Source organism: Pecten maximus, chromosome 1 (genome assembly GCF_902652985.1).
Source record: "Pecten maximus chromosome 1, xPecMax1.1, whole genome shotgun sequence".
Classification (NCBI taxonomy): domain Eukaryota; kingdom Metazoa; phylum Mollusca; class Bivalvia; order Pectinida; family Pectinidae; genus Pecten; species Pecten maximus.
This window is the reverse complement of record NC_047015.1, coordinates 30,956,797-30,968,799: the sequence shown is the minus strand read 5'-3', so window position 1 is coordinate 30,968,799 and position 12,003 is coordinate 30,956,797. Positions and strand designations below refer to the sequence as shown.

Below are 12,003 nucleotides of genomic sequence, written 5' to 3'. Positions count from 1 at the left end.
CATTATATGGTAATACACTGTACACTGAAATCTGTATAGATATATCCACTCATTATATGGTAACACTGAAATCTGTATAGATAGATCCACTCATTATATGGTAACACTGAAATCTGTATAGGTAGATCCTCTCATTATATGGTAACACTGAAATCTGTATAGATATATCCACTCATTATATGGTAACACTGAAATCTGTATAGATAGATCCACTCATTATATGGTAACACTGAAATCTGTATAGATATATCCACTCATTATATGGTAACACTGAAATCTGTATAGGTAGATCCAATCATTATCTGGTAATACACTGAAATCTGCATAGATAAATTTACTAATTATCTGATAATACACTGTACACTGAAATCTGTATAGACGGATCCACTCATTATATGGTTATACACTGAAATCTGTATAGATGTATCCACTCATTATATGGGGATACAGAAATCTGTATAGATAAATTCACTCATTAACACTGAAATCTGTATAGATAGATCCAATCATTATCTGGTAATACACTGAAATCTGTATAGATAAATTTACTAATTATCTGATAATACACTGTACACTGAAATCTGTATAGACGGATCCACTCATTATATGGTTATACACTGAAATCTGTATAGATGTATCCACTCATTATATGGGGATACAGAAATCTGTATAGATAAATTCACTCATTAACACTGAAATCTGTATAGATAAATTCACTCATCATCTGGTAATACACTGAAATCTGCATAGATAAATTCACTCATCTGGTAATACACTGAAATCTGTATCGATAGATCCACTCATCTGGTATTACACTGAAATCTGTATCGATAGATCCACTCATTATAATATCTGGTGATGTGCTACCCAAAGCACTTCATAACTTTCTAACCCAAGGTTACAAATATGACATCACAGACATATGTGCAGCCATGAAGATCTCAGAATCCTGAGAAAAGCAAACCACCTCGGAAACCTCAGATCTTCACCTGTGCTGGTAATAGTTTTATGCTTTACCAACTAAATCCCTCCAAATACTGAATCAACTTTTGCATCTAGAAATTGGTTTAATTATTCATTTTCATTAGGAAGATTTGTCATAAAACATGAATCCTTGCATTTTACAAATAAACCATCATTAGACAAAACAATCTCAAGACTGAAGGACATACCTTTTGAGGGGAAGAGTCAGAGCGAACAAATAGCTGGCTGTTTAACTTAGCAAGCAAAAGACCAAATAGTTTGTATAAACGAGGCTAATATACTGTACACCCACATATATACAGCACAAAATGTCAATGATTCCCTCCCTCCAATATTAAGTTATTTGATATAACATTTCGACAACGAAAACTTTTTCCAAAGACAGGTTATTTCATCTCACAAACAAAGATAATAACATTTCATTTCATTAATACACATAAAGCTGATCTGCAAATATAAACAGTTTTATCAACTTCAAGAAAAGCAGCAAATTTGGCCAAATTCCAAATTAGCCATATTCTGACAGGTGTAAATATACAACAGTATAGACAGTATATTGGCAATTTGTACGTCACCAGTAGAATTATTGACAGAAAATCTTTGTTAACTATTGGTCTTTCTATAAGTATACTCGGCTAGCATACAAAAATTGATCAGGTGTTTAGAGTAGAGAAAGTTGGTCTCGAACAACTAATAAAGGACTCTATTTCTGGCCAATTGATAGAGAAAAAAAATCAATTCAGTCACACTTCTGTATTCAGCCTCAGGCATCATTCATGTATCAACTGTTTTCATATAACGGTTACAGAATACTGTATCACAATCAGGCAATACAAGAATTTATGTATATAGAAACAAAATTTTCTGTCCACATATCAATATTCAGTGAAGAATTGTATTATGTTAAGATATTACTTCAATGATTAACACTTTCCCGATTTCACTGAAAGTTTGACATGAAAAAGAACAAATTTTTGAGATAATGGAACTGGCAATATTTTTCTCTAATAGCTTTATTTTAAATGTATGTACGGTATCTGTAAACATTCTAGATTCTATTTTATCTTCATCGAAAAACAGAACATCACCCTTTGCAACAACTTGATCATTTTTGGAAAACACAAAATGAGTACCAGGGAAAGACAACTCTTCTCCATCAGGTGTTACAGGTAGTGGTCAAGATGTGACAGTATAGGTTAATATAATGTGTATCATGAAGCTACATATGACTATACCCTGATACTCCAGGAAAAACTCAATCCTACCCACAATTTATGTACACTACATTGATAATAACCATAGCCTTATGAACACTCAAACCCCTCCTTTTTAAAACACTCAATCCCAAAAGAGGATTTATTTTTTTATCCAGCAATGTGATCATGCTTGATAATAAGCCCACTCATTTCTATTATAGCTCAGTAGAAATGTCAACAAATGCCATTTCAATGACAGACAGCTTAAATGTGTAACAATGCAAATCATAAACCACCCCCTGGTACATTTGTACAATGAGTCAGAACATTTTATGTAGGCCCAGGCAAATAGGCTTACTGAAGGATGAATATGGTAATGATGAACAGGAACTTACAGTCAAATGTGATATTGTACTTACTTAAAACGATGTATTTAGGATACTCTGGAAAAGCCAAGAAATTTTGGTAGAAGGACTGTCAGAATGCCAGGCTTTGAATGCACTGTGCGGATTACATGCTGCATTAAAGCTTTGTCTTATTTCTGTAGCATTATTTATACTTAACAAATAAAGAAAGGTTATTAAGTTACACCAACCAAAAGCTGCTGGGTTATACAGGTTTTTTTCATTTACTATTGTGTTTTGTACTAATATCTGGATTAGTTGCCAACATTTTAGGTGAAATCAGTCATGTATGAAATTCAAAGATTGTTTCACTGTCCTCCAGGTTTTTCCAGTTGAAATTTTGTAAAACACTTAATTTATGCATGATCTCAGAACTTTCCTCACTTTAAATAATCATTCTTTGGTTTTAAACTGTATAGATCAATGCAATGTTGGAAGAAAAGTGCTATTGGCGTGCTCCAAGTCAGAGTAAAACAACACAAGGTTGTAAAATGGTTTGGGTGTAGCCAAAAGACAGTATGTCATTCATGGCAATGTTTTAAGCTACCAATTCAACATCTGACTGTCCAAGGAGCGGCCGACCATGAGTTACCACCCCTCGTAAAGACTAATTAATATGGCTGCGACATCTTCGGGCTGGCCTTCACACTGCACAACAGCAATGACCTTGCTTGGTCGACAGGTAAGCAGCAGACCATCTTTAATGAGCTGAACATCCGTAACATTACCGAATGTTTGCAAGGAGGCCTTACATAGGTCCCATTTTAAGGTGACATCAACGCACTAATTGCCTCGATTGAGCTCTGCAACACCCACAATAGCTCTTACAGATGTGAAACAATGTTTTGATCAGTGATAAGTCAAGATTTTGCTTCATGTATAGTGATGGGAGACAGCAAGTATCGCGACGTCAGAATGAATGCTTCACATGCTTCAGACTGCTGTGCAGCCCAGCTGTGTGATAATCTAGAGCAGCATATGCCATGGAAATTGAACCAGATATAAAGTCATTGTCAATGGCAACTTAAATGCAATTTCGGTATCGACATGAAATTTTAGCTGCAGTCGCTGTTCCATTTTACTGCCTCGGTTCCATTTCGCAGCATGATACTGCAACTGACCCCACAGCAGTCATGTGACCAGCACATTCTTACAGCAAAACAATGTCCAAGTTATGGATTGGCCTTCAAAATCCTCGATTTGAACCCAATTAATAGAGCACATCTGGAATATCCTTGAAAGATGAGTATATATATGACGTCAACCAAATCCTCCCTCAAACTTACAGGAACTGGCACAGGCATTGAAAGAGGCGTGGAACGCTATCCTGGCTCACTCCATTCGACAATATACAGGCTCTATGCGCCGGCGTTGTAATGCTGTGGTCCTTGCCAATTGTGGTCATATACGCTACTAACACTGTTCTTAGAGACATGACCACCACATCTCTTGTACATCTCACAAAACCATAACATATTTTAATCAGCATTTAAGCATCCTTTTAAGCTGACCTACCGGTATATGGTGTGAGCCACAGGGGCTTGGCACGATTTTCCAAATGATGGTCCATATATATATGTATTATAGTGACACTATAATACATATATATATGGACCATCATTTGGAAAATCGTGCCAAGCCCATGTGGTGTGAGCGTCACTGTCATGCCATCTTGATGTTGTAATGACCCTTATGTTGCCATGACAGACAAAGATCTGACAGAAAGTATAATTTACAACTAGGCTATATCTAGCATTTCAGTTTGATATCTCGAATAATAAATCCTATATAATGAGAGCACATTACATTTAACAAATTCACTGATAACATTTCGAGGCTCTTGTTGCAAACCACTGCCCCATGCAGTGTCATTAGAAATCCATCGACTTCAGATTGTCCAATCGAAAGCATTATTGGAGTTAAAGTGTACCCTCAATAATAAAGTTGAAAAATAAAGCACTGTGAAGAAATTATGAAAGAAAAATTTTGTTTTTGAGATATGTGTAATTTCGTCAAATGCGCACCTGTACGTGAATCTCATTTGTCTTAGATATTGACCCTGTAGCTACGACATCAATGTTGACCCTGTAGCTGCGACATCACAAGTGTTTAACAGGCTGCCATTTTGTATTGACAACTATGACTGACGAAGCAAGTGTCTGGCATGCTAGAGCTAGAATATCACCATATTAATAAGTATAATATCTCTGTATTCTAATATTTTCTTCATTTAATACAAAAATTCTTGGTTTTTGGATCAACATCTTATATATAATACAGAAGGGCTGGTTTGATGGCCCAGAAAATGAAGGGGTCAAGGACAGTGATGCTACATGCTTTCCTTCTGAGCTAGTTAAATTTTCTAAATACATATATAATAAAAAGACAAAAACTTTAGTTAGTGAATATCCTGACCTCTAAGTCTGATTGCATGTAAATAATTATAGGTTGTAATTTCTGAATTGTACTTGAAGTTGGTATACATTGTACCGTTACTTATGTTCTATGCTTCAATAAATTATTCTCTATTATAAAGCAAAATTCTCCTCTCAGTTATGATCTTTCTTTTCCATAAATTGATAATAAACATTCCATTTTACTTATTCTCTACATAATTATATTTACAACTATACCACTAAAATTATTAATAATATTTATGTTAACGGAAGTATGGAAAGGACCTGTATAGGCTAATCCTGTTGTCCAATCCAATTTGTATATATATATCTCTATTATGAAATATTGTATTTAAATTAATTCAAATGATTTATTGAATAAAATATTTTGAAATGAAATGCTGTTTAGACCTAAAGCCCCTTAACTAAAATGCAATTTAGACCTATGTGTTCAAGTACAGCAATATGACAAAGAAATGCATCGATTACAGAAAACTCACCAGCGTTAAAAGAACAAAAGGACAGCATACAATTCACAACAGAGTAGGGAAATATATGTACACTGAGACACATTGAAAAATAGAGTATATAGGTCATGTTAGCAAAAGTATACATGTCAGAACTATTGCTTACACTTAAGACTTAAGGTCAAGAAATTAATATTCATTCCCTTTTCCACCAGCTCTTATTTTTGTGTCTACCTTTTTTTAAAGGAAGTACAATGTATACTGTTCATAATCACTGCCTACATATTCAATTCAATTCACTGCCTACATATGATCCTTAAAGAAATACTTATGAAAGTAAAATTTACTTGTCTAACTAACCTAAACATTTTATAGGCAACACATATATAATTCTTTTGGCCTGAATAACATTGTCAGATATACATCAATAATATTTTCACTTGTTAAAGCAGTCCAATGTTTACTAATTACAACATTTAAATATTGAATCTACTCATTTTAACAGACAAAGGACCAACATGAATAAGCAAGCACAAGACTCCAAGCCTTACAACTCTTATTGTTGTTTTAATTGACAAGTTCAGAAATGGTCACCTAAAATATGTTCAAAGCTTAGTTAGCTTTTAGACAAACAGCTCTGCTGGTTCATATTCTTGACACTATCTTTATTTCTGTTAAAAACTTCAAATCGTTTAAATCATTTATTCTTTCCAAATAGATTAGAAATATGCATGGATTTTTAGAATTTCCAAAACTGATGATGCTGTTCTAGACTTTATAGTATAGCCGAAAAAGTTGATACGATTAAATTTTTATGATAAAATATTTTAATTCTATGTATACAAGTGAAGTTTGCTTCTCACTGAACATACTGTGTACTCAAGGTTCCAGTACTTTTAAATGAGGCCCTATAGTTATTGGCAAACCATTAGAGAAATTTTCTTGTCAATTACTGTAAATTTCTTAAAATTCGCTGGGTTTTTAATTTCCCTATATTTGTGGTTATTCAATGTGAAAATAAAATACTGTGAATATTTTAAACCAACAAGTATATATAGATGTGTTTACAGCAGAATGATTACTAGCTAGGTGTTGCTGTGAGAAGTTTTAATAACCACAAACTAGATCTGACTAGGACAACCATAAAGTATTAGTCCCATGATTATTTAACAAATGCATACAAAATGTACTATATTTGGAGAAATAAGGGTGGCGAGGGGGGTAAAGTTTTGTTTTACTAGTGATTCTATAAGAACATTACCACTATTTGATAGGAAGGAGCTTTGGTTCTTGGTTCTCACATAGTTTCTCATCATTGGGTCTAATAGAGGCCTGAACAAAATAGAACCTTCATTCAGTCTAATGGACACCAGTCATAAATTGAATAACTGCTCCATTGTGGAAACTCAACACATCAGCAGTTCCTATTGAAACTCAATAACTGTTCAATTAACATAACCTGAGGTCAGTCCCCTTCCAACCTCATATTTAAACCTTCAGGTATGTATTCAGCTTGAAACTGGATCAAACTTGACGTTACACTTTGAAACTGATTTATAGCTATTGGATCAAGTTACTTCTGAAAGGGAATACATGTAATTACATCAGATCTAGTTGAATCAAAGCAAGGAAATATATTTCACCTACTAAATTTGACCTAATAAGCACACTGTTTAATCAAACAATTCATATGGAATATTTTAAATGTGAAATCATGTTAGAAAAAAAAAACAAGAGATCCCAGAGGGATCTTGGCACCCACCATTGAATGATCTTTATAGGTTCCATGTCAGATTGATCTTTTCTCTACTTTTCCCTTCCTCTAAGTCTTACTAATCTGTGTAAATTCAGAAACAGCCCTGTAGTACTTTTCAAACAAGGGGAACCTATATATAAAATTTAAGATTTAGCGTTAATGGCTGTCTGTTGTTTTCAGATTGGTCCCAAAATGCAACACCAGGGACCAAGGGGAACCTACATATGAAATTTGAGAAAGATCCCTTCAGTACCTTCTGTAAAATAGCGATAACAAACTTCAATTGTCAAAATACAAGATGGCTGCCTGTCGGCCATGTTGTTTTCCTATTGGTCCCAAGATGCAATATGCAGAACTTCAGACCAAGGGGAACTTATAAAAATGTTTGAGAAAGATCCCTTCAGTACTTTCTGAAAAATAGCGATAATAAGTTTCAATTGTCAAAATCTAAGATGGCTGCCTGTCGGCCATGTTGTTTTACGATTAGTCTCAAAATGCAATATGCATAACTAGGCACCAAGGGGAACCTAAATATGAGAATTTGAGAAAGATCCCTTCAGTACTTTCTGAGGATTAGCGATAACAAACTTCAATTGTCAAAATCTAAGATGGCTGCCTGTCGGCCATGTTGTTTTCTGATAGGTCTCAAAATGTAATATGCATAACTAGGCACCAAGGGGAACCTATATATGAAATTTGAGAAAGATCCCTTCAGTACTTTCTTAGAAATAGCGATAACAAACTTCAATTGTCAAAATCCAAGATGGCTGCCTGTCGGCCATGTTGTTTTCCGATAGGTCTCAAAATGCAATATGCATAACAAGGCACCAAGGGAAACCTACATATGAAATTTGAGAAAGATCCTTTCAGTACTTTCTCAGAAATAGCGATAACAAACTTCAATTGTCAAAATCCAAGATGGCTGCCTGTCGGCCATGTTGTTTTCCGATTGGTCTCAAAATGCAATATGCATAACTAGGCACCAAGGGGAATCTACATATGAAATTTGAGAAAGATCCCTTCAGTACTTTCTCAGAAATAGCGATAACAAACTTCAACTGTCAAAATCCAAGATGGCTGCCTGTCGGCCATGTTGTTTTCCGATAGGTCTCAAAATGCAATATGCATAACTAGGATCCAAGGGAAACATACATATGAAATTTGAGAAAAATCCCTTCAGTACTTTCTCAGAAATAGCGATAACAAACTTCAATTGTCAAAATCCAAGATGGCTGCCTGTCGGCCATGTTGTTTTCCGATTGGTCTCAAAATGCAATATGCATATCTAGGCACCTAGGGGAGCCTACATATGAAATTTGAGAAAGATCCCTTCAGTGCTTTCTCAAAAATAGCGATAACAAACTTCAATTATCAAAATCCAAGATGGCTGCCTGTCGGCCATGTTGTTTTCCAATTGGTCTCAAAATGCAATATGCATAACTAGGCACCAAGGGGAGCCTACATATGAAATTTGAGAAAGATCCCTTCAGCACTTTCTCAGAAATAGCGATAACAAACTTCAATTGTCAAAATCCAAGATGGCTGCCTGTCGGCCATGTTGTTTTCCTATTGGTCTCAAAATGCAATATGCATAACTAGGCACCAAGGGGAACCCACATATGAAATTTGAGAAAGATCCCTTCAGTACTTTCTGAGGATTAGCGATAACAAGAATTGTTTACGGACGGACGGACGGAGGGACGGACGGACCACGGACCACGGACGCAGGGCGATTTGAATAGCCCACCATCTGATGATGGTGGGCTAAAAATTAAGAAACACCCAAATTAAAAAAAAACAATTGTCATAAAGTCTTTAATTAAGACTTGAGATTGCATTTACAGATCAGTGAGGAACGCCACCTTTTTAACATGCTTTAACAGAGTGTAGACAACTCTTCCCAGAAAAACAAAAGAAAATAAAGACAGGTGTGCTTTTTAAATTGAATATGGTATTTGACAGAGCTTTAAATCAAACACTTTATGTAAATGGTTGAAAATTCCAAAAATATTGAGGATAGTTAAGAATGAAATTGACCCCCCTTTGTAAATATTTAACAAGTAATTATAACTTGAGCCTACATAATGTATATGGCTATATCTATATTAGATTACAGTTGGACAACATGTTTAATAGTACTTTCGAGTTGAACACAAATGTCAACAACCTGTTGGAATTTTATTCTCCATGCTGCAATTTTTTACTTTTTTTTTTAAGAGTAAAACTACTAATGGGTAACCAAATATTCTGGACAACAAATTAATGGGTTACCACAAACACGGGACAACTACTTAATAGGTTACCACAAACACGGGACAACCAATTAATAGGTTACCACAAACACTGGAAAACTACTTAATGAGTTACGTACCACAAACACTTGACAGTCAATTAATGGAATACCAGAAACACTGGACAACGAATTAATGGCTTACCACACACACTTGACAACCAATTAATGGATTAAAATAAACATTTGACAACCAATTAATGGGTCATCATAATTACACTTGCCAATTAATTAAAATATCACCAAAACACTGGATGAATGAAACTAATGGATTACAACAAACAACGGATAACTATGTAATGGGTTACCATCAACACTGGACAACTAATTAATGGATTAACACAAACAATTTACAACCAATTAATTGGGATACCACAAATCCTTGTCACAATTACTGAATAAATAACTAGGAAGTCTTATCATGGAATATTTTAAGAGCTCCAGACGTGATGATACAGTCAGACTGAAGCTCAGTGTCAGACAGAACTTACAAATCAATAACCTCATGTTGTACCAGTAGGGGAGTATATTTATCTTTAATTTAAATCAAAGGAAATGACAAAGAATTCCTAATCAATGCCTACTCTATAATCTCTCAATTTGGTCCTGTCACCACATCTTGTTTGGTATGTGTACCACACCTGTATATGAATTATTCAGTCAACTGGCACAATCATTAAACAAATTATATATGGTTCTTTTTCTCTCCAATGGCTTATTTACCTTATTCCATTGCCTAACTTATGACACATATGGTAGTTTTCAGATTTAATCCATTAAAACTATGAAAAATCTAGGAACAGAATGACCTATTGTTTCAAAAAATGTAAAAAGAACATTTCAAGTTGGGCAAATATAGAACACTTGGATTATCAACAAGCAAGCAATGCTTCATATATATATGATAAAGTGCTGAAAAATAACATTAGAAACTAATAATACAAACCTTTAAGTTGAGCTGAATATACTTTTAAGAACTTCTTTCCACACACAGAATGGGGATATATTGTACACTCTATCTCCTAAGTGAAGTGGTCAAGTGGATGACCAGCCCATTGGACACGACACCACTTATATTTTTTTATGAAATCCAGTCTGAAATTATTTGCCCACCCTCACATCAGCGACTGCCTTTATGGACTGTTGTGTATACATTTGAGTCCACTGATCGTGACTGACACACTACAACCAGTGTGCTATACTATAGGTGTATACAAGTCCTACTTAAATCCCTATACAACTGACCTCTATTCTTACAGTAACCTTTTCTTGCCCCTTGGAGTATTTATATGAAGTACTAACACATATAAGCTGCTAACATTTATAAAGTTAACTTCATACCAATATGTAATAGACTGATTTGGTTCATGACCAATGATCTTTTGAAATTCCTTTTTTCACACTTTAGAATAATAAACTAAAGTTTTCATGATATTCAAGTAATTTTAACGATATAGAGTCTAAGCTGATGAAAGATATCACACTTATAGGTGTTGACAATGCTTGGCATCAATTAGTATTAACATGACTTTCTTATCTTGGAAATAGCTGTAGAATATCTAGGTGACCTACTAATATACATGTAATATAAAATAATGTAACATATCTAACTAAAGCTATAAATGATCATGAAATTTCAGTGACATGACACCTGATGTATTTACACCACTAAGCCCAGCAAACCTTTGTCACTGTCATCACAAAACCTGAACAGTGGATGTAACCTTTTTTACAGTAATTAATAAATGTTATTTACAACATCACATTTTGAAAAACTGTCAATCGGAAAACTTTGTAAAATCTAACCATTATTCATTTGAATTAAGCTAATCATCCAAGATGACTGCATGTTGATCATGATGGTTCTGTGGAATGCCCATAGTTGTGATTCCCTGTACATTTTTAACTCTAATCAAAGCACTAAGTCATTTATAATTCTTCTTCAAGGAAATATGAAGGAGTTTATAAAGGTCTTAAAAACATTATATGGCTATTGTGTGTTTCCGCTAAATATGACATGCCCCCCCCAAAAAATAGGTTAGGCAGGTGGGAAATCTTATCTTTTAAAAAAGTTTTTTACTAAGTTTATTTGGACAAGGAATCTTTACTTTAACACTCCTTCCTTAAAAAAGAAAGAAAAAAACTTCAGGGTAGCCACACAAATTTAGGGACAATAGAATTAGTGGAAACACAGACATCTTTTTTAGGCTTCATGACAAAATGAATGTTTAATTTAGTCATAGATGAAAACTGGATTTGTTTACAATATTAGGACAAGTGAATAACAAAACGAAAATATGTACTTGGCTGTTTCACCACCTGTACACCTAGCTAGATGAGCTCAACACTCCTGTCCAGATATCAAACGTCATATCTATACATATATACTACCTTTATTGTAATCTTGACCACTAAACACATCTGATTATACTTCAGAACATACACATAAATCACAATATCAGTAGACTTAAGTGTGTTGATCTGACATTATGCTAATATTGACCAAACGA

General features: G+C 34.3%; 1 protein-coding gene across 2 annotated transcripts in view; it reads right to left on the bottom strand.

Moving 5' to 3' along the window:
- The window catches only part of LOC117330160 (inositol polyphosphate multikinase-like), a 35,753-nt gene that overhangs the window by 22,028 nt on the left and 1,722 nt on the right, over positions 1 to 12,003 (bottom strand). The window contains exon 1 of one of the 2 annotated variants that reach the window (XM_033888391.1): positions 10,440 to 10,654. The exons of the other annotated variant lie outside the window; for it this stretch is intronic. The gene's annotated coding sequence lies outside the window, so the exon portion shown is untranslated. Of the gene's footprint in view, positions 1 to 10,439; positions 10,655 to 12,003 lie in introns of those variants that run through there. 2 annotated transcript variants of the gene reach the window in all.